A 25,002-nucleotide genomic window follows, 5' to 3' on the forward strand; every position below is an offset into this window, starting at 1 on the left:
CGAATGCTACGCTCACGATTATGACCTAAGGTTGAAATTCTGGGTAAACTCGGCGGGGGTTTGCGCAGCAGAGACCAATTCAATTAATCCCCGGCCGTAAATCCCGGCCAAAATTTAGGTCGCAATATCTCTTTAGTGGCCGCAACGGCGTTTAATAATGGACATGATGAGAGCGTAAAGAGGGCAGCTGAATTTATACTGATGGCCGGAAAGGTATGAAAACAGCAGACGCCTCGGCACTTAAGGCCCGACGGGCGCAATGAGCTCTTTTCTGACTGAGTTGGAGGGTCTTTCTCTCTTCGGGGTGCCGTAAATTGCGCGGCAGAATCACCTCGTCGGCCACGATATTTCCGACGACCATTTATTTGAATTTCATCCTCGCCGAAAACTGCTCAGGTGAAAAGGTCAAGAAAAGCAGAAACACGCCCCTTGAGCACTTTGCTTCTCGGCGGGATCTTTTACATTTCGCTCGAGAAATACATCCGAGCTGGCTTTTCCATTCCAAAGTGCCCGAAGAGCTTTTTGTATTCCAGACAAGCACTATTGCCGCTGCTCGCCAATCAAACCCTCTCTCGCAGCAGCCGCACCACCAACCACTCTGGCGCTGCCTTTTATTTTATTATTCTACCTGCCATCAGCTGAAAATTTCACCCTTTTCTGCGCAAGAATGCCGCTTGCTGTTGCCTCTCGAGTTTTCTTTCTTGCGGCAACATTTTTGCACCGAGATGTGTGTTTTATTTTGCGGTGCTCACTCAGCGATTCTCTCTTTTCCGGGCACTACAAGCACGGATGAGCGGCAAGACAAGTAGGAATTGAGGGAATTTGAATGTCACGAGTAAAAATTTGCGCCATCTGTCAAGCTCTGCCGTTGCTCGCAGGTGCATTCAAAAGACAAATGATGAGATGAATCTAGTTAAATAAAAGAAAGAAAAAATCAACAAAATTTGCAACTTCTTGTTATAGGATTTGTAAATTTTACCATTAAATAAATATATTAAATGTGATACAAACTTATTAGATGTTATAGTAAAGAAGTTTTTATTTAAATTTGAAGAAAATCAAATTTTTTACATAATTTGTGTATTTACAGAATTAATGGCAATATTTCGAGCTCAACTTTTATTTTAAAAAGCCAAGCAAGACTCTTTTTAGCAAGTACGTTTTGCAATTATAATTTTATATTCATAATTAATTTAACGTAAAATCTTCTTTTGGAAGAATTCTTTATTTTATTGAATTATTTGCTTGCAATTTCTGCTACATCTATTGTCAAAAATTAAAAGTGGTAAAATTAAAAAACGTTACTTAAAAATAAATAAAGTTGTTCAGAAATTAAAGTAAAAGAAATCGGAGAAATGTCCAAAAAAACTGTTTTTGGCGGTTTTTAGTTTCGTAATTTTGTATATATTTTGAATCAGATTGACACGATTTGCTAAAATTCATTTTCAGAATAAATTTTGGTAAGAATTAATAAAAAAATAATATAATCGTTAAGTATGGCGAAATTAGAATTTTTTAAGAAGAAATTTTCATTAAAAGCCACTGTTTCTTCAAATTTTTTGTAAAGACTGGCTTTAAGGAAATTTGCAGCAATTTTCCTCAGAGCAAAAAGCCACGTATGCACATTCTGTGCCCTTTCCGCAACGCCGCTTGATTAAAACGACCCATAGCCCTGGTGTTTCGCAAACCCGCCCTTAGGAAAAGGCGTGTGAGCCAATCTATTGTGAGACGCGCTCGAATTGAAATTTCCGGCAATGGTTCCCGAGGCGCGCCGTCTCTTCTTTTTCTGAAAGGATCTCTCAACCCTTTCTCCAAAGTAAGCCGTTTCGAATCTTTCAGTGCTTTCATTTTTTTTTTAACCCGCTCGGTAAAACTTTATCCCCGTCGTAATTTATTTACTTACAACGATAAAATATTTTATATTTTCTTGCATTTCCATCACCAGCGCTGTGTTTTTTTCTTTTATCTATTAAGCATGCAAAACGAACGTGCAAAATGAGAATAAAAAATGGTTCTGTACGTTTATTAAAGAATCGAGGCGCTTGACGGAAAATGTGTATTTATGGCGCAATTTTCACTGCGTCGACGTAATATTTTTCACCGGCGTGTTTTATGCAGAGCAGCCGATTTCATTCGCCGTGATAAAAAAAAATTTGACGCAAATCGAAGCTGTGAGCGCGTGGGAGAATTTTTCACTAGAGATGTTTGAGATTTATCTTATTCATAATATCAAATGGAATTATAGCTTCTCGGTACTTACAGCAAAGACGTTCACGAGTCTGAGGATATTTCATTTGCACTCACCTGAAACAAATATATTTTTATTAGTTTTTTTTTTCTTTCTTGAGTAACCATTTAAGATTATAACATAAAAATTTAATCGTGCATTCGTTAATCATTGAACTTTGCATAAATATAATTTATCGAAATGAATCAAACAATTTAAATAATGGTAAAAAATAACAGTTGTAGAGTAAAGTTTGACAAACTATCAATAGAAGGGAGGCCATAACTGGAGAAAATATAATTATAAAATTTTTAAAGTAATTATTTTTTTAATAATTTACAAAATTATATAGTTAAAGCCTTTAAAAGTTTTAAAACGATAACATTTTTTAAAAATAATTAATATTTACAATTTATAAAATATTCAAACAAAATTAAAGAAAACATAAAAAAAATATAAGTAAAATTTTATTTATATTTATTATAAATTTTAATTGAAGCTCTTCTTGATCCTCTAGTTTCAGGCAATGTGCACGTTTCTCATACACTATAATTGTGAGAAACGTAACTCGCTCGCTGCAGGGCGCTCGGCTGAATTCATAACTCACTTTGGGCTTCGTTCGTTCGCCATTCAGGCAGGCACACATTACATTAAGTCGTTATTTATCGCATGAATAGGAATTGGGGTAAATTAATTAAAGGCGGGCTGGAGCGGCGCCTCCGCTTGGCAAGAACAACACAAAAGCAGGCACGCTTTTACAAAATGCTAATTCGCGACGAGCTGCAATTTAATTGATCAATTTGCATCCAGATTGATTTTCTATAATGCACTTGATTTCTAGGCCGACACGTCAATGGAACAAAGTGCACCTTTGTGCACAGGCAGAGCCCTTTATTAATGCTTTTGCGCGCACCAAGCACTTTTATGCGCTCACTTTGAGAAAAATAATCCATTTTTCTGTTCCATCCTAGCGACTAATTAGACCATAATTTCAAATTCTATGCTTAATTAAATCATCTCGCAGCCACTGGCGGTGTTTTAATTAAATTCCAGCTCGCGAAAAGTGCTTGTTTATTTTTGCACGCTTTTCGAAAGACGCACGAGAAAACGTTCTCTTTGATTATTGCCGCCGGTGGTGTAATTAACAATTAAGTGCCTGGAAGCGAATTCAAAAGTCATGCTCGAGAGCAGAAGCGGAAGAACAAAGGAAATAAAGACCGCTCCTGTATAAATAATAATTTCATCAAAACAGCACGAGAGAGAGAACTTCTGCTATTTCAAAGGAAAATTTATCTTCATCCTTCTCTTGCACCGTATAAATGATTTAAAGATAAAAACGGCCGTTCAAAACAAGCAACTTCCAAAACCATTTCCTCCCGACAATTGAATTTCGTCCCTTTGTCGAGACAAGTGATTTGTATCGATCGCGTTTTGATTTACGCCCGCTAAGAGCACACGCGGGTGGCAAAAAATAACGTGTCAAGCCAACAAGGCTATTGTCAATTCTTATCAGGCGCCGTCATCGTAATTTCCTCTCGCGAGAACAGGAAATTTCATCAAGACACCCGAGATTCCGCCGTGAGAAGAGTGTTTTATTGTCCATAAAGGCCGTTTTAATTAAAATGAATATTAGGGTAGGACGAGTTCATGTATTTTTAGAAAAATGGAGGTAATTAAGTTGAATTCAATTGTCGAAAATTGGAGCCAAATTTCAACTATTCTGACTTAAATTAAGCCAATTTTGTTCTCACATCTCTGAGAAAAATTAAATGCATTTGGTTTTGCTTATGTGGTAAAATTTAATGAAATACTTAGTATTTTATTTGTAAATAAGAGTTCAATTTTATTCTCCTATAGAATCTCGTTCCCAGAGCAATTTACAAGATTCATTAAATTAATTTTTGAATAGTTTTTAATTAATGCTAAGAATTCAAAGTATGCACGATTTACGCAGTTTTACGCTGAGAAAATAATACGCAAAACAATTTGCAGCTAAATTTTATTTTATTGTTTATATATCTAGAATAAAACCTAATAATTTAACGTAATTTAATAAAATTAACATTTTCATGTATAAAATTTAGGTTTTAAGCTTTTTAGCGTTTTTAATATAAAGTAAATAATTTATTTTCATTTAAATAAGCAATTTTTATTGTTTATTGAGAGCCAAGACCGGAAAAAATCGTAAAATGTTAAAAATTTATTAGTGAAGTTGCTGTAAAATAAAAAATAATATAAATATTTCAATTGCAAAAATAACAATTTAGAAAAATAAATTGTTGAGATCAAATGAAAAGTAATAGATTTGCAGTCAAATATTGTAGTCTATTTAGTTCATTCCAAAATAGCGCTGCAACGTTTTTATATATCGTTTCGCTCTCAAACTTTCTGTTCAGCAAAAAATTCATCCGCAAAAAAAATTAGTCTTTAAATGTCAAGTACCATAAAAATCGATCGGGCTGGTGCGCGTATCTGCTCAAAAGCGCAAACTTTTTCCATCCGGCCGGCGAACTTTCCTCTTTGCAAAGCTTTGGAGAGCTACTTTGGCGTTCGGAACCGAATTTACGCGATTTATTTACAGCGCGGCAGGTAAATTGATGTACATAAAGGATGATAAGATGTATGTACGGAAGTGACTTTGAGGCAGGCGTCGACGAGAGGTCACGCCACTGCATGCAAAGTGGACCGGCGGCCTTTCGACCCTCGTCGATCCCGACTGCTTCTGGGAATACTCAAGTCTAGTGTTTACATTAACTCGGTGTGCATCTAGGCCATCTCAAAGGATTTTATATAACTTTGTAATTGAGGAGATGAGCGTGTAGTGAGAGCCTGCAGGAATTTTTTCAAGAGCGGCCGACCCACTCACCTAGAGATGGAACCCGCCATAGTTGGAAAGTCAAACAGCACAAAAGCGGCCGCCTCTCTAAAAATTTAAGCTCCTGCAAATTGATGCCGGAATTTATCTTGTAGAGTAAAGAGCCGCTTTTGCAAACAGGCCGGCGTAAAATTCCTCTCCAAGCACCAGGCTGGTGAAAAAAGGCTCATTTTTTCCACATAAAAATTCAAAAATTTGACTCTTTCGCCTCAAATTTTTATTAGTTCGTATGTAAGGTTGTTTTTAAGCAAATATGTTTGAAATTCATTATCAAGTCATTTTAATTCTTTTAAATTCAATAAAATTCTAAGTATATCATTGTACCTAAATTTATAATTCAATTGATATTGAAAGAGAAGACAAATGGGAATTTGTTTCTTTCTTTAAAGTTTCTTATGAAGTCTGTACTCAATCTGAATCAGCGACACTATTAGAGAAAATTTTAATCTGCCAAGAAATTGTGCATCAACGGTTTCAATATTGTAAAAAAAAACTTCTGACTTTGGAGAAATAGTTTAAACACATTTAATTTGTAAGTTTTTGTCTGGAAATTTAAACCAACTTTCTATCGTTTCTCTCTTCTTAACACAAATTGCTTCAATTTTCCGTTTCAATTTCGTCTCAATTCTAAAAAGAAATCATGTTAGAGTAATAAATCTCAATTTCCGTACGAAATAAGAAAAGCTCGCGTCGTTTTTCTTCATACCTGATGTGGGCACTGCGTGTGCGTTACACATTGCTGGCTGTTGTTGTTGTTGTGTTAATATCACGGAAAATCCGAACAGCCTCCGGCATATTGCGCCGCGCACGGTCAAGAAGATAAAAAATTTACCAGCAGCAGCACCCAGGACCTCTTTTATCTGCTACATTAATAAAACGTCACCCCATCTGCCCCGCATATGTACGCACGAAACTGCCACCGCTATCTAGCCTTGCTCTCTCTCTCTCGTATTTATAACTTTCTGGTGTGGCGAATTTAAAAAAAAAGCAGTATCGCGCGCGCATTCTGCCCGAGGCAAAAGTTTCGTTGCACTTTTTATTCATAACGAGAGCGCGTTTGCATAGTTATAGAGGATCTACCCTATCAACGGCGTTATATTGTTTTTTATATAGTTTTTTTTTAATTCTCCCTGATAAAAATGATCATCACAACATTATGCAAAGTTAATTTCTGCTCTGAAATTTGCGATTATTTAAAACAGATGGTGAGAACGGTGCTGCTGTTTAATCCAATGTTGAGGTTTGTGATTTGAAATACTTTTTAAAGCAACTAAAAACTGGATTATTTTAGAAATTTCTGCGTCTTTTAAATTATTATTAAAGAAACCTAAATTTTTAGATTCAAGAAGAATAATTAAAAAACGTAATCATCTCGATTCTTTCACTTTTCCATCCCTAACAAATCTGAATATGTTTTTTATTAGACTTCATAATTATGTTTTATCTCAAATAATAATTACAAAACCAGTTATTCTTTTAGCTAGGCATGAAAAACTACTTGAAAAGAAATTGAGATTTTTTTGGACCTCATCATTAAATTTCAATTCATTTCCATCAAATAATCAAAAAGAGTTTAATCGCTTATTTCTCCTTTCCCTTGATCTCTATGAATTAATATTATTTTCATCATATTATTGTAAAATTTAACAATTTTTGACGTGTTTAATTTTAATTTAAAGAATTTAAAACGAATTATAATGCAGATTGCACTAACTTTTTTTTTTTATTAAAACCCAATTTTGACTAAAATTTGTTTTGCAATTTGTTTGAGTTCTTTTTTTTTTTGGAAAAAGTAGGATTGCGGAGATGAGCCGCACTGCAAAGCTCCTCTCGACGCTGCGCACACATTTATCCGCTGGTAATAAAACGAGAGAGCGAGCATTTGAATCGTCCTGCACGGATAGCAGCGGCTGAGGACAAGGGTGCTCTCAACCTACATTCATGCGCGCGGATCTTTCTTTCGACACTCACACATCCTCCTACTTGGCCTCTGCGCTGCACTTGCCCGGCGAGAGCGAATGTGTCTGTTATTATGCGCGCACACTTCTCGAGGGTCCTCGGCCATTAGCAAATATTGCACACCAGCCACTATTCTCGTATTTCTAAGCCAACGCACTCCTCCTCGCACACAGAGAAACAATTTTTCTTGCATCACAGCTGCAGCACAAAAGGATGCCGCGCGTGCCGCGATCCTCAACACCATTATGCATAAAAAAAGAGTTGCATTCTTCTTGTGAGAGAATAAGTTAAATATATGTACGTAAAAAAAAAACACTTTTAAGATAATTCATGATTAACAAAAATTATTTTTATAATTTAGCCTTTTTTGCATTAATTTGTATTAGTAATAATATATTATTTTATATTTTTATCATTCTTTGATTAAAACCAATTAAAATTATACTGGACTATCAAACAACAATGTTTGAAATTTCAAAAAATATAAATGCATTAGCAAAAAGCAATATTAAAAATTAATACAATTTTAACTAAAATTCAGACGTGTTTGCTGGATGTTCAAGTTTACTGTTCAAAGTTCTAATAATTAAAAGCCGGAACATTATTGTTGTCTATTATACGAAAGTCAATGAATTTTAATTTAATTGAAAATTAAAACATATAAAATTTTAACTGATTCAGGCTAGAAAAAAGTAGTATTTTTTAATTAACAGCAGGCATTTAAAAAAAAATACTTTGGCACGTTTAAAGAATATTTATATGACATAGTAAAAAATGTCATATAAATATTCTTTAAAAACGAAGAGTTTTTAATTAATATTGAAATTAGAGCTGAAAGGGAATTTGATTTAAACTTCTTTGAAACGCCAGCTATGATAAATGACTGCTGGAAGCAACCCCTTTTCAAAAATAGACATGCTTTTACTCGATATGCAATGACTGGGTTTCATTATCTAATTTGTAAAGACAAAAGTTTTCACTCTACTGCTGGCGAGGACTGCGTGTGCGAGCTATGTGACGAAAAGTGCACCCAATACCACCTTGAGTTCTGCAAGAAGAGACTTCACTCAATAAACTTTTACGCCACGATGAAGAAGAAATAGTGCAATTTAATTACTTGAAACTTATATCTGTATGAGTGTATCAAAAGTTGTACCCAGATGGGTTTAATAAATAAATAAATTAATAAATATTCTTTAAACGTGCCAAAGTATTTTTTTTTTAATTTTTACTTTGATGCAAAAGTCTAAAATCCCACTCATTTAATCTGTATTAGTAAAGTATCAATCAGCATAAAAACTCTTCATTTATTTGTTCATGCATTTATTACCTAATATCTTGAGCAATGTTAAACAAAATCAATCGACAAAATCAAAGCCTTATTGAAAAGAAAATGGCAAACTCGAATTGATTTTGTTTGAATTTAATGTATACTTTAATATCTGAAGAAAAATTTGCGACTATCTTGCACAAACTTGTGCAAAACAGTTTCTCAACCCACACACTACCCCTTTGTTGGCGTGAGGTGAGGTGAGGGTGGTGCACAAATACATACATAAAAGTGGGTACACACAATTTGCACTTGACAGCGAACGAGGTGCGCGGCAGGCAGGCTCACGTCGTCCTTTCGCTATCATCAAGTGAGAGGAAAAAGGGTTGCATGCTGATTGCATAAGCGGCCGGTCGGTCCTGTTGCTTTGTGCGAGACAACTAATAATGAATGCTTCGTTATTGCGGCCACACATAAATTTGAGCCACGGCCATTGTTGGCGGGCGATATTGTAGTCGGGCTCCATTGTCTCCGGCAACGACCGAATCACAAATGAGTGAGCGCACCTGCTGGGCAAATGTTAATTAGGTGCTAAAGGAAACAAATTTCGGCGGTTGTTTCACGCTCGACTAACACCAAAATGTGCGTTGTGTCGACCCCTAGTTAGTTTGTCAAACCGCACCCTTTGAATGAAACATTGTTGGTAAATGCGAGTAATTTTATGGGGAAAAAAACTTTGCTGTATTATTAGTCAGATCCTCTTTTCAAAAGGCTCAAATGTTGGTCAAAAAAGTTCCTCGGAAAGCAAAAGAGACAAAAAAAAAGCTGTATGTAAATAAGAATATTTTTAAATCTATAATTAATTAAAAATCACGGAAATTAAGAGATCGGGCTTTTCTTTGTTAAGAATGATTCCGATTGAAAAACAAAACGGCTTTTGAATAAAATCAATATTTTTCAACGAGGAAAAGCCCGATCTCTTTATTTCCATGGGCATCTCCTTGAGTGTCAATTTCTTCAAACAAATATAAATATCTTTTGATTTTAATAAATAGTGCATAAATTTAAAATATTTAATAGTCTTTTTTTTCTTGAGAAAGACGTTTTCTTTTCATGTTTTCAATCAACAATTAGCAAATATCCAAAGTATGAATGCATTTTGAAACAAAATTGATTAAAATATCAGAATGAATTTTTGTCACTCTGTGAATATTGTACAAACTTGACATTTTTTTAAATTAACTTTTAATTAATTCAAATATTTTTGGCTCACCGATAAGGATGGGATCTTTTTGAAATCGGTAGTTTAATCACAATCGTTGATTGTAGTGGTGTTTGTTTCTCCGAAATTTCAATGTCCTATTTCCAGCAATGATTTTTCTGTAGATCATGCAAATTTTTTTGAAACGATTTGGACAAATAAACAGCAATATTAATATTATATTAAAATCGTTTATAACTTTCTTGTAATATTAATAAAATAAAGTGAATTTTCATCATCTTTCTTGTTCAAAATTAACTTTTTTCCGTTTCACTTCCAAAAAAAATATTGGAATGAACTCTTAAATAAAATTTTGCTAAAAATTCTTCCTCTGCTTTCAATTTTTTACTTTTAATGCTTCTGTAATTAACCGCAAATCCTCGCCATATTTCATCAAGTCCTTCCCCTGAGCCACTCGACGCACTCCCGAGCTCTTGTTAAGAAGCGCGGACGCCGAGGCAAACAATGGATTTGATTGCGAAAGAGATAAGATTCGCGCAGACCTAAGAGCGCTTTCGCGGAATTATACGCACGCAGGCAGCAACGGAAGGGAAAAAAGGAGCTTAAAAGTCATCGTAGTCAGAAATTCACGCCTCGGGCGCTTAAAAGTGGAGGCGCGCAATATAATAAGGAATAATAAGGAACTGGTGCGGCACACACTCGACTGCTTCCCTCGCCCAGCTATTTACTTTTAACTGCCAGCTAATGGCTCTTTTATAACTAGACATGGTGCAATGTGTGCTTTGTCAGGGTGTGATGTGTGTGACGTCATTACCCTGGGCCTCGGTCACGCCCAGTAAACTTTGCTTCTTGCAAAAACTATGCACACTACAAAAGGGCCCTGCGCGAAATTTTCATATACACAGAAGCGATGAGCGCCGTTGGAAGGGACAATTTGCATGAATTATACACGAAGACCCCAAGTTTCGGTGCCGCAGAGCAGAAAGCGGACGCGAGCCAACTTTTTCGGCACTGTTCGCCATCAGTGTTGTACTGCAGACCGAGGCACTTCGAAACAAGTAGACTTGGAGCAATATTTTTTTATATGGATATTATATTTATTCATTTGCTACATGGGCAATAGAAAATTCAAATTGATTGAAAATTATTATAATAAAAGAACAAACTTGCAGATATTTAGATTTTTTTGTATGTAGATTGAAGCAGCTTGCAATTCAAATCTGACTTTTAAATCAATAGTTTTTACATTGAATAATAAAAAATAACAGAAATAAAGTGAATTCTTAAATTAATATTTAAATAAATATTATCATGTAAATCAGTGAAAATTGTAAAATTACGAAAATATCAATAAATAGGCAAATTTTAAAGAGCCCCAATGTCACAGTCAAGGTAAGAATCAATGTATTTTTCCACTTATTAATAATTTTAATATCAAATATTTTTCATTAAGAAAAAATATATTTTAAATACACAATGCTGAATGGAATTGGGACACGATTTAAAATAAATTCAATTGCCTTTTTCACCAATCAATTTTTAAAACCAAAGCGATTCAATGAAAATAATCATTAATAAATTATAATTATTGCAAAAATATACTCAAATTTTCAAGTATAATTTTAGGTTTCTGATAAGGTTTCCTGACGCAAAATCTATAAAATTTGGCAATAGACCTTTATTATTAATATTTTCTTCTTTTTATTCAAAATTATTTATAGTCTCTAACAAAATACAAATAATATAAAACGGTATTCTGAGAAAAAATTTCACTTTCGCTTCTTTCCTCTTTTATGCTGGAGATTTGGATCCATCCGAAAATTGCAAATGTAATTTGATCGCAGAATTCGAATTCAAAGGTGGCGCCGCTGGCAGCAATATTATTCCATCGCAAGGAATTCGGTGACGAGAACGTCGCCCACACACTGGTTGTGCGAAAGCAGGCGGACTGAGCCGGATTTGGTATCCAATAAGTGCCGCTCAGAGCAGGAGATTGAGCGAGAGATTTCGCAATTTCCTCTCAATGTGAAATAATTTCGAAGGAAATTACAAGGGCCGCTCGCGGTGCTGCTGTCATCGCCTGAAAATCTTGTTGGCGCAAAAAGTTTGCACGGACCTTCACTTGCAAACATCCTTTTTTCAACGAATTCCCTGTCAAAGCCTTTTTTGTTGCTCCTTTTACTAATCGCCCTTTGTGTGCCCTGTCAAGAGCCGTCAACATTCCTCCTCAGAACAACCATGTCTTTTTTTTAACTAATTTCAGACGAATTCCAGCTTGCGGTAGCTCGGTGACAAATAAAATAATGCGGTTGCCGGGAAAAATGCCGCTCCATTATTGTTCTGACAGAGGCTGCGTCGAGCGTGTAACTCTCTTTTGTGTTGTTTCACCCTTGGCTTTTTTATTGTTATTATTTTCCACGCTCACTTTAATTAGTCGGCTCAAAAAATTCGTCAGGGTTTTACTTAAAAATGTCGGCTCACATTCTTTTTCAAGAGCAGGAGTGCTGCATGTCGGCTCATTTTGTAAGCTGATTACTTTTGGATGCTACACCACAATAGGAAAATAATTTTCAACCCTTTCAAAAAGTCTACAAAGAGAATGAATGAATGGTTAGACACTTGCGGTTCAATTTTGGGGGCGCATTGTGTATTTAATTAGAAATTAGAAAGGCAAATGACTAAAAATATAACAATAAAAAATGGTTTGATTTAATGAAAGAGGCTATGAACTCTTTTCATCCGGTTATTTCTCATGGTTTTTTATTTATAATTTAAATTATATTCCATTCGTTGACTATGAAATAAATTAGCTTTGCTTGGCTGCCATTGCTTCCAGTACTGGATAAATTATTAAATTAGTGTAGTTTCTAATCTGAAGCTCTGGATAAAAATGTACATTAAACAATTAAAATTTAAATCAAGTTCCTTTCTAATCCATTATATGAATTGGTTATTTAATTCATAAAAATTCTCATAATATAATATTAAAACCAAATATTTAAAAATATAATTTATATTTTTAAATAAACGTATAAATAAATTTTTATTATACGGTCTTTTCTAATAAAATTTAATATTGTAGAATATTAGATTTACTCTTTGTTATTTTTTCATTTTCACAAGGATTAAGGAGAGATGAAAAATAAAAGATGGGATTAAAATTGATATTATATCCACTTAATATACATATTTTTTCATTTGACTAAAACCGTGACTGTTCTGTTTAAAAATTTAATCAATGGATTTTCTCGCCCTTTACATTACTTTACCTCTTCTAGTCCGATCAGTATTTGTAATTAAATAATTTTATGCATTTTTATTAATTAATTTTGTGTGTGTGAAATGAGCAGCAAAACTTTAGTCACATAATCAACACAAAACACATCACGGAACGCCGTAACCGTAATATTAATTATGAAGGCCAAACAAACAAAGCATTCCAACAACTCAATCGAGCCGGGGTGCAGGCAAGAAGATAATTTGCATTGCATTTAGCAGCCATTGGGGGCAAAACAAAACGCATTGTTCCGCGCCTGAAATAATAACCAGTGGCGCAGTTCACCTCGGCGGTGCTTAAAACTTAACCACCGCGCGCAACTACTACACTCCCCACTATAAACTATAAATAAATAGAGCCCATTGTTGGCGTGAAAGTTTCGTTGGTTGCGGCGGCGGCGACGTACAAAGTACAAGAGAGAGCGCATCAGCCAGACCATCGTGTGCACGGAATAGCTCGTAATAACGGCCGGGGCCGCAATATTGCGCGCCACCTCCGCAGCTTTTTCTGCCCGGATAAAGTTTTGATAGCACGCACCGCCGCTGGCAGCAACAGGAAATTTATTTGCATAGGAAATTTTGTCGCAAGTTCGCCGCCAATAACGGTTCGACTTCGCACGAACTGCTCCTGTGTGCTTTCAATTACCAACAAGTTCCAGAAGCACCGGTTGAGATTTTCCACCTTGGCAAACTAGTATTGCAGAAATATTATGCCAATAAAACTTCTTATGTTCTCCAGAAAACAAGCCCGGAACCAGGAATATGAGTGTTTTTGTGATTGTTTCAAAATATTCCTTAAATCAGACTAAGTTTGTAATGATCCATTGGTAGAATGTTTTTGTGCAAATTTAAAAATAATCAAAATGACTTTTCCCCCAGCTCAATAATATTCTTATCCAATACTAGATTATACAATATGCTTTAGGTTTTTAAACTTTTAAATTATTATCAAAGAAATTCGCAAAAATACACACATAAACACAACATAACATAAATACTGGTATATTTACTCGTGGTTTTTTTGTGTGGATCGGTTCGAAGATCAAACTTAATACTGCAATTTCATTTAATTTCAATTTAGGTTATAGATTTCCAGGATTTTCACCAGCAAATCCAGCAATACATGTTATACACATTTTTGTATAATAAAGACAATAAATAAATATTCTACCAATTTTTTTATAGCAATTTTTTTATAGCAATTTTTTATGCAGTTATGTGCAGAGAGAGTTCGAGATGGAACTTTCGCTTCTTGCTGCTCTTTTTTGTGCGTATAACTTTAGAAAAACGTATCGTTGTCATCAGAGCCAGAGAAAGTTAGGCCACCCGCGCGACAAGCGTGTCTCGCGCGTTGCCTGCCAGCAAAACGAGAGGCCTCTTTGTGTACACCGCAGACAAGAGTATCGGCGCCAGCACGAATTGAATTTCGCCAAGACAAAGTTGGTTGGCTTCGGCAAGCCACGAGACTGAAATTACGCGCGCAACAATGGCAGCGCGCGCGTGAAGTGGCAACTTCATCAGCAGTGTGACGAGCAGATAAGCCGAATTCGCGCCTAATCTGCATTTGCGAGCGCACAGACGTAGCTCTCGTGTCTGACCCAGCGACAGAGTGAGTGGGTGGGTGGGTGTGCAGAAGGAGACGTGGCCCGACCAAGTTGTAGCAAATGTTTGCCTCCGAGCGAGTTCTCAATAGGCCGCTGAAAACTTGCAGCCCTAGTTATTTGGGCGCCGAGTTAGAAGTAGTGAAATTCAAATCAGATGAGATCAAATATGAGGCACTTCAGTGCACGCTCGTTTTGCTTCACTTGTCTTGTGGAATTTTAAATGAGAATATAATTAATTAAAACGATGTTGAAAAAGGGTGAGGAAAAAAAGACGTCATGAATTAAAATTGTCTTTCAAAGATTCCATCATTCATGAAAAAATATTAATTTGCAAAAAATGCGAAAAACAGTAATTCATGTTTCACAGATTCAAGAAAAAATACTTTCCTCAAAAATTCAAAACAGAAACCTACAATTAGAAACCATTGTAAATTTTCCATTTTCTTTCAATAGTTGCTTTCATAAACTTAAGTTACAAAGCAGGGAATTTAATGTGGTTTTTTTTCTTAACTTTGAAATAAAAATTTTTCTTCTTTTTAATTTGTGATGAGTGAAAAACAAGATTTCTGGTTAAAGAATTTCTCATAAATCATGATAAACAAAAAATATCGTACCGTAAAAAAACAATAAAAAATATTCTCATCATTTAATTCTTGAAAAACTTTTAAACATTAAATAAGAATGAGATTATTGTGATGAAATGTTTACTTGATAAATACATTTTTGGTCCATTTCAGTTTAAATTGTTCATTCATCATCATATAAAAATGTGTTTAGCAATTTTAAGCTTTCAAGATAACAAATCTTTTGGAAATTTCATCTGAACACGCTTTTTTCCTTTTTCAAAGCTAATTTAGCGGGAAAATTTTACTCTTCGTGGAGTTTTTTTTTTTGTGAGCGGTCATAAAGCTCGCTGGACAGACACGTCTGGCGTTTTCCGCCAGAGTGAATTGTAAGCGTTATTTTATATCCAGCTTTAATTTGCTTTTCTCCCTCTCGGACGCGTCTGCTTGGAAAAGCAGAAGAGCGTGCAAACGCGTGTGTAACAAGATTGCCAAACACGCCGAGGATGAAAAGCAACCAGCCTTGCAATGAGCAGCAAAACAATGAAGAAGGTGCGCGTCTTATCTCCAGCTTAAGCCGATTCGTGGGTTGTTCTTTTCGCTGTCGGCCGGTCGAATGGCTGCGCCTTTAGCGAGCCTCGAGCCAAGATAATTGAGCCATTGGAGGAAATCGTACAACAAAAGCCGCAGCTTCAGATAGAGAGAAGACAAAGGCCTCTGGCTTGAGTGTCTGGATATAAATTCCAAGCGAAATAAAATCATTTCCTGCCCGGCCGGAGAGACTGCTGGATGACGGAGTTGGCCCAAGGCACAATTGTTTTTGCAGCCACGTCGGGAAAACTAACTCGGGCCCGCAATAATAAATTGCTTCATTAAAATCGGCCCTGTGGTGACGCTGAAGTTTTTTGTTTCAGAGGATGGAATTCGTTTCCCTTTCCGACGTATTGATCGGCGTGATTGAATTTAATAATTAATTTTCCAGGAACGGATGAGAGCGGGAATAATTTGGAGTTGATTCAAACTCGCCAAAATTGAGTTCGCCTCAGGTGATATTAAGTGATTAATTCCCAATCGAGCAGAATTACATGAAAGAGGAGAAAGATTAACTTGGGGATTTGCTTATTTCTTGTTAGTAAAATAATGAAAAGTTCGTTTAAAGCCAAATTAATTAGTTACTTTTTACTCAAATGTAAGATTCATACTAAGTTAAAAATCCAATATTGTGGTAGAATTTCACGATCCAGGGTTGATTGATGGTGATTTGATTTTTAAATCGGCTTTTCCTAGATGAGTTTTGTGTTTATTGTTTCAGAAAAAACAATAGCCTGCTCTACATGTTTCGGCTGCGGGCTGCAGCCATAATTCCTGAGCTGTGAAATAATTTTATTATTGTTGTTGTTTATTTTACTCAAGTCATACATGGAAAAATTTAATTGGAAAAAATGAGCAGAAAGGGTATCACAACTAGCAGAGGCCTGCTTAAACACCCGACATCAATTTTGATAAGAATTAGTACAAATATCAATCTTGATCATCAATATCTTTTACGTCAAAACTGAAAAACCAACCAAAAAATAATTTCGTCTTCTCTTGACCACCACTGAGAAAGGTACGCTCAAAATACACGTTTCAATATTCTGAAAAAATGTTCATTAAAATTAATTTGTTAAAACAATTTTGAATTCAATGGTCATATTTTGTTTAAAATTGTTTCCTTAAAAAAATCATTTTATGAATAAATTGTAAATTTGAATAATTTCTCAAGAAAAAGAGTTAATTTGAAACAAATATATTTTTAAAAGATTGATTTTGTGCTAATTCTTGTGAAAATAATTTCTCAGCTCGCAGACGAAACATGTCGAGCAGGATATTGTTTTTTTTCTTTAACAATAAACAACTCACAAAACCCATCCAGGAAAAGCTAATTTTAAATTATAATCACCTTAAAATTTCAATGTAATGAATTAATCTATTTTTTATCTCTACCTGCCACTTTATCCACATCTTTCGATCATTAATCTGATCATGATTTTCTCAGCAAAAGAGGGTTGAAAAGTTACACATTTTGATACAAGTTTGCTGGAGATCTTTTTCAAGTTTCAGTTGCCACTGTTTGTCTTCCTTGTGCAAACTCTTGACAGCGTGTTTCTGAACTTTTCACCACACTCTCTCGAAAAAGAGAACCACTTGGGAGCTTCAACCAAATTTGGTTTATATATTTGGACGTGCCCCTCGCTTATGTGCATTTAATTTATTTCTTCGGCAATCCAATTAATGGCGGACTCATTTCCATGCCCCACGAGCGAACGCGTCCAATTATAAATAACGAATTCTCGAGTAAATTGAGTCGGTGCACACAACACGCGTGACTAGCAGCATAAATATTTGTAAGCGGCCGGTGGGGCGCAGAAAGAACGTTTTCTGCTACCCTACTTTTGTTCAAACTTTCTAATTAGCCGCTGTTTGTTGAATTATGCTCGGCGGCGGTGAGCGTGTTGTTGTTGCACGCCGTGTAGTTTAGTTGTTGCTTTTGATAAATACGCCTTTTACGCTGTCTCAGATAATTCAGTAGGAAGGCGAGCAGGAAAAATTGTGCACCGCAAAAGCTCCTCATCTCCAGAGACGCGCGGCGGCAAAATAAACAAGGCAAAACAAAGTTTCGTGCATAAATTGTCTCCGGGCCTTTTATTTTCCTTCCCCTTTATCGCCATCAACTCTTTCTTGCCGGTGCGTTTTTTTTTCATTTTAACATATAAAGCACTCGGGGTTCAAAATTAGATATTCCGCTGGTAAAAAGAAGACGGGCCTCTCTTTTTTCTTTCCCGCTGCCAACTCTCAGACCCCGACGATCAAAGATGATGAACCGACGTTGCGGGTCCACGGAACAACTAACCAAAAGGGCGGCTTGCCGTCGCACCGCAAAACGTTTCTCTCTCCGTGTGTATCATGCACACTCGGGACCGCCGCTGCTTTTTCCGACTTTCGAAACAAAGGAAGAGTTGGCCATGCGAGTGAAAGAGGCAACAACTAACCAACTGCGCGCTTCAGCTCGTTTGTTACTGTCAAAAATATTTTAATGCCCGGCTAATGTGCTGCTCTTTCGCTTTATTTATCTTCGCAGCCAATATGGCACGTTCGCGTGGTTTAAAGAGGATGACGCGCTCGGTTTGGAATAAATGATAGCAAAAATAATAAACCAGTTTGGTGACAACAATTATTTGTTTAAAAACTTTGTTAAATTAAAGTATGAAGGTCTTTGTAAGTTTTAGAGAAACTGTATGTGCATTAAATTTCTTAAGAAATAATATTTAAATTTAAATTTATATTGATTTTGGAAAAAAAATTATGAATGTGGAATTAAAATTTTAGTTTTCCCAACATTCTGTAGGATTTTATCAATTTTAGCTTAAAGTGCACCCCTTTTATTGTTATTAAATAATAACAATATTAAAAATATATATTAAATTATAATTGAATATTTTTATTAAATTATTAAATTTTTTATTTTTTAAGTTCTATTTGCTTCCATTGCAGCATTTTTGAATAAATTACAAAAAAAGTCTAAAATAACTAGGGTTTAATTTAAGAGTTTTTGGATTTAAAACCTATGCCGTTCTAATTTTGTAGAAGAAAAAGTAGTATTTCTTTATAAATGAAGAATAATTTCTCATCAAGCATCATGGTTTAAAAAATGTACTATTAATTAAATAAAGACTAGATGATCTGTCCAAATCTTCAATATCCAATTATCCATAAATTAAATCAGAAATTAAAATGAGAGAAAATTGCCCAGTGTGTCTTATTTTATTTGTCTGTGAAAAGAAAAACTTTCATGCTTTGAGTAGGAATGGCAATTTCAAGAATTATTGTATTGGATTTTTTGCTAGAGAGGAAATGTAAGAAATAACTCTTTCAGAGCTCAAGCATATTTTCCTACATTTCAATTTGAGTATACATACAATTGTGGAGGAAAAGTGCTAGAGTGAGATGGATACACGGTCGGGCAAAGAGGAAAGCAGAGAATTTTCTGCCGAGCGTGTACGTTTTGCATACAATGTCACGTATAATATCATCTCTCGACGAAAGGAGCTCTAGAAAAAGTCGCCGCAAATTTTTATTTGCCTCGACTGAAAAGATCAAAGATTCCGAGAAACTCGCATCAAGGCAAATTAAATAACTGCACATCCACTTTAATACAGCGCCGAATGATAAATGTGTTTATCGCAACTTGTCGTCTTTTTCTGCGTCGCCTTCAATTTGGCACAAAAAGCGCAAAAAAAATTTCCTCTCACAGTGCGCACATTTCCGCCGCTGCCATCCAAGGAAATAAAAATTTCCTCCGCTGACTAGTCTACTTCATCATGAATAGATCCGCTGGCTAAAAAAAACTTGCGTGCAGAATCAAAGAGCGCGGGAATGAAAGAGAGAGCAGCACACACGGAGGGCAAGAACAAAGAGAGAGAACGGCCAGATTTGTCGTCGTCGGAGGTGATGAGGCCGGAAGGGAAGAAGAAAGTGCGTTGTCAAGGAAAAGAAAATGATTGCGAGCCAAGTGCGAAAAAGAATATATAAAAGGGGCGGCTTTGTGAAAATGTGTTGTGCGGTTTGCAGGGCGATGATGAAGGAAGCGTTGCCTCCGTCGTCGTCGCCGCGTACAATAGATTTTCCCTGTCATCCTTTTAACACAGCACGCTCAAAATAACCACCCGCCGTTCATAATTCACTTCATTTTCCATCAAAGCCTCTGCGAACAATGCCGCGCGCAATTGCAGAACCGTGTTCGAAATTTGCGCACCATACCCTGTCTGTGAATGTCAAAGTTCAAGAGAGAAGCACGGAGAGACAGACACGCATATGTTGCGAATGAATGCGACTCTTTTGTTACTTCATCTTTCCGTTTTCCCTTTGCTCTCTCGATATTGCGAGACTGAATAATGTATCAAAGGTTTTCAACTGTGAGCCGCGAAGAAAAGCAGGAAAACGTGCTGTTATCCTCAAACTCTGACTCAAAGGACTTAACCTAACAAGGGAAGGTTCGGAATCTTCTATTTTTTATATTTTCAAGGAAGCCTTTGTTAGGAAAAATTGGATCAGTAAAAAGCTGATGGATTTAATCAAAACTCCCTGAATATTAACAAAAAATTCGAATTTTAGCAACATTTAATTTTGAAGGTGTGAAAAATCAAACAATTGAAATTTTGATTTAAAAAATTGAACAAAATAGAAAAAACATTTGTCAAAGGGAATGAATATTTTGTTATCATTTTCCATTTTTAAACACATTCAAAATTGAGCACGGGTAAGGGTAATTTTAATTTAAAATAAATTTTATTCACACTCTTGATTTAAATTAATTGACCGACCTTGAATTTAATTCTAAAATTACTGACACCGCAAAAATTGTTAACATTATTTCTTGAAAAATTGGATAAAGAAAAAAAAACTTGAAAATCCTCTTTAACTTTTTGCTGATAAATAAATAATTTGTGAAGTTCTGAAACACTGTTGCAAGACCAAGTTTGGAGAAAAGCTGCGGCCTCTTTTGTCAAGAAACACTCCAATCAAACGTGCGGCTTAATGACGACGTCGTCCCACTCACTCATTATGCAACAATTTGCTCTCTTGCGAACAAAACTTGAGACTGGAGCATGGAGAGCTCTCCAGGATTTTCGCCGTTGCTCTGTAATTATTCGTCAAAGAAGTGTGCTTAATCACGAGCTAAATTTGAAAGTTCGCTTTGGAGAGGAAAAGGTCTCGGCTTATCGCCGCCACCGCTCTTTCTCCCTCGCCGGTTCTAATTTCGTGCTATAAACTTATTGGACTGTTGAGCTCACAAACCTCATCCCAAACTCTTACAGCAGATTTTCTGAATTACGCCCGCGATTGCGAATTTCTTATTTCGTTTGCTCAATTGTACTTGATGATGGTTGAAATTACCACAGACTTGGGATAAAATTTCAGAGATAAATGAGCGTGTTGATGAGATGTAATAATATTGATTCCAATAATTGGACAGAATAGATTATCAATTTCCAAATAAATTAACTTTTTGGACACTAAATAAAGGTGAAAAGTCTTTTTTGGTTTCATGATGCTAAAATATCACCAAAAATAAATTGCATAATTAATAATTATTGAAAAAAAAAATTGATCTCCCAGGAGCTCATGGATATTGAAATTTACACAAAGACCTTGCTGTATTTTTATTGATAATCAAATGAAAATATTTTGATGAATTCAATCAGATTATAATTTTACTTAAAAGATCTAACAGAAAACAGAATAAAGCTCTACTTACCAAACAAAGAATAATGAAGCTTTTTTCACAACCAAATTGAAAACTTTTCATCAAAATACGTCACTCAAATTCAGATACACTCCTTAAATCTCTCGCAACAAATAAAATGTGTTTATTTAAGTACCATGAAAACTTTATTTTTACTTTTAGACTATTTTACTAATATTTTCTGCAAGCCCAGGAATAGTCTTTTTCCAAAATTAACATAACTATAAAATTTATCAAAGCTTCTCAAATTTTTAAGACTTAATATTTATTTATCTTGCCATTCATTGCGATATGAATTTGAACGTTTTCATTTGACTTCAGTTTTTAGTACTCATTTTCAAAACAAATCGCACAAACAAGCTTTGCCTTTATTTAATTCTAAACAGAAAAGTTGGTCGGTCATAACGTTTGTGGAAATTGCCCGAGGATAATCCCGCGTTAATTATCGGCGGTCGAGCGTCTATCGGCATTAAATAATGCGGCCCAGCAGTTTATTTGATAATCGGAGTCCGGCGCATGTGTTGCGCGAGCAATATAATGCACAATTAAAATCGTGTGTAATCGCTTGTTTATGCGCTCAGGTAGGCAATTTCCGCCGCAGCCCCTGCCTGTTGCGAAACTCGGCAGCAGTGCAGGGTCGTTTCTCTCACTGGCAAAAGGGTTGGCATAAAATTTAACTGCCAGCCGGGAATGCAGCCGGTAATTTGTTTGCACATGGCGCCGACTCGCGGGTAATAATTTTTACATTTAATTTGCGCCATAATTTACACGGTCGGCGAAGTTGGAGTTATAATTGTTATTATTATTGCGTCGGCCGTTGTTGTTTGCCCACTCGTTTGCTCGCTCGCCAGCAACAACAAAGAGAAATTCAAGCCGCTTATTTATTTATTCTTCCGCGCGTGCAACTTCGGAGGTCGCGCTTTTGCCTTTTTGACTTTTCAAGAGCTCGGTCGACTCGAGTGCTTTTGATCTCCGCGGTGTTGACTCATTTGAATTTTGCCTGTTTGCTTTCCACCTGTCCTGTTGCATTCTCTTAATTGTTAAATTCTGAATTTTCGCCGCGGTTGACACGTTGAATGGCCGCCTATTTTGAAATCGCCCGGTAACATTTTTAGCGCTGGTCCGGCTCTGAAACTTTCTATATTCTAGTTTGTTTGTTTGTTGTTTGTGCTTGAAAAAATTATCACTTTATTTAAAATTTATTTTTTCCAGAAATATACAGTTTTTTTTCAAGTTAAACGTTGGAGCAAAGAAAAAAGATATAATCATATATTTACGTTCGATTCTAACATAATTCATGCAAATCTTGTTTAAAGTTAATTGAAACAAACGAAATTGCATAGATTTTTCAGTTTGCCTCCAAGTCAGTTGTTAAAATTAATCGACCAGACTGTAATTTTGAATTGTAAAAAGATATTTGAATTTGCATTGCGCTATTTAATTAAATTAAAACTTGTAAATTTTTCTTAAATATTTACATATAGTTATAGTTTTAATTGATTTACTTAAAAAGGTAATATTCCTAATTATATAATTCATATTGTTCTATTTCTTCAATGAATGACTTCAGTTTTTTTAATAATTCCTTGTTTTATTGTTGTTGTTGTTGTACTTTGGTTTTTTTTTAAATAAATTTCTTTAAACCTATATAATCGCATTTTAATTTTTATAAATTATTATATTATTTAAAAATCATTCGAGCACAACTTCAACTTTACTTTGAAAATTTTACAAAGCAATTTGTAATTTTAATTTTTTTCCAATTTTTTCCCAATAATTAAACCCTCCTCATAACTTCCCATTTTTTTAAAATTTAAATTTATTTTGCCACGACTATAGAGTAGAATAGAAATGAATAAAAGCTTCTGGAAGTATAATTTGTTTTTAAATTTGTTCAAAATATTCAAAAGCTAAATGGTCATCATTTTTAAAAACATAATTAGATGCAGTTATTTTCATTGCTCCAGAATATTATATATTTTTTCCTGAATTCAGCTTTATACCCTCTAATAAAGAAGAAAAAGCTAAACTGGTGACTGCACAAAATCTAAAAATGGGAGGATGAAAGGAACTTCCAAACTCGCAATCAGTTCTCCTTGTTTCAATAGCATTCCAGACATTCCTTTGAAGCCCTTCCAAAACGAAGTGAAACATGAGTTGAGTGTGTAACATAATTGTGCCGATTCAATCATGACAGAGAATAAAAAATTTTTTATTTATCTAGATAGTCTATGATCCTGCCAATTGGCTGGAAAGCCTATCAAATTAACCAGGTGCCGCTGGAATTTATGAAAAGCCCCCTTTTGATGCAGGAATTCCAACAACTCGTGGAAACGGCAAAAACCTCGAGCAGCCACGTTCGGCGCCGTGAACTCCCGAACGTGAGTGACGATTTAGATTTATGTAGAGCACTTTTTGACGCGCTAACATGTCAAAAGCATTGAACTCTATCTTTGTGTCTTTCATATTGGTAGCCTTACATTCAAACCAATGTGCCACTCACGCCGGTTTAAAATAAATAAATATGAACACATATTAATTCATTGAGTCGCATCTTAAATACAAAAATTGAGAAAAATAAATTAAAAATGTTGTTGGAATTGCAAATATTAATTAGTAATTTGCAAACACAATCTTTACAAATTGAATTTTCCACTACAAATATTATAAAAAAAATTTTTAAGCAATATTGAACCGAATACGTTTTAAAAAAATTTGCAAAAAAAAATACATTATTAATATTTGTCATTATTAAATTTTTTTATCCAGACCTATGCTATGAACTAACAAAATTTCAAACTGAAAATTATCAACACAACTAAAAAAGAAGGAATGATCACTAGGGTTCGATTGCATTGTCCTTACCTTTTTTCACCTCCTCCCACGTTTTTGCGGCTGGAGTGCTGCAGTCTAGGATGAAGTGCGGCCTTTCGGCTGTTCGCGTTGGGGCGGCGCCGACTCGGGCAGGCCGAAGGGCCGGCTGTCAGCGGTCGGCACACGTGTGTGTGTCGGCGGAGGACGAGGGTCGGCTAGCGCAAGGTCGACGGTGCGGACAAGCTTCGGTGCGGCCGAGTCGGCATGCTTCGCAGTACTGGTCGCAGCCTCCGCTGGAGCACCGAGTGGCTGAGGTGCCGCCGGTGGCTCCAGTCGCGGCTCCAAATGCCGTTGCCACGGGTTACCACACTGAGCACTCAAAACCACGCCCTCGCTGACGTCACGATAATTTTTTAGCAACCGGCAGTCGGCCGCTCGGGCTAATTAATTAATTTTTGATTAACTAGACTCGGACACAGATAATCTCCCTCTGAATTCTGCCCACTCGGGTTGCTATTTTAATTTTTATGAGAGTGGAAAAAATGTTCCATGATTTTTTCCGTTCCATGTTTTTCTAAAAAAAAAAAAAAAAAAAAAAAAAAAAAAAAAAAAAAAAAACACATAGCAGTGTATCAAATTAATATTTTGAATTTGAAAGGTTTTGTGAGATTTTGTCGATATTTCTTTTTTTAATGACAAATTATGAAATTAAATTTTCAACTACAGAACTGTATATATAAATGGATATATAAATTTGATTTGATTCTGAAAAATTCAATTAGAATGAAACTATAAGGATCAAAAATAGTATAATAATAATAATATTAAACAATAATAATAAACATAAACAGTTTATCTTTAAACACAAAACACCAATACTAATTATTTTAGTTGTAAACTATGTCA

General features: G+C 35.3%; 1 protein-coding gene across 3 annotated transcripts in view; it reads right to left on the minus strand.

Annotated features, from left to right (window-relative positions):
• The window catches only part of LOC132200170 (uncharacterized), a 163,868-nt gene extending 139,445 nt beyond the window's left edge, over nt 1-24,423 (minus strand). For all 3 annotated transcript variants that reach the window (XM_059625425.1, XM_059625422.1, XM_059625423.1), the window contains exon 1: nt 24,148-24,423. The gene's annotated coding sequence lies outside the window, so the exon portion shown is untranslated. The remainder of the gene's footprint in view (nt 1-24,147) is intronic.
• Between the last annotated feature and the right edge of the window lie 579 nt (nt 24,424-25,002).

The sequence above is a fragment of the Neocloeon triangulifer genome, unplaced genomic scaffold (assembly GCF_031216515.1).
Source record: "Neocloeon triangulifer isolate White Clay Creek 2 clone unplaced genomic scaffold, ASM3121651v1 ptg000014l, whole genome shotgun sequence".
Taxonomy (NCBI): Eukaryota; Metazoa; Arthropoda; class Insecta; order Ephemeroptera; family Baetidae; genus Neocloeon; species Neocloeon triangulifer.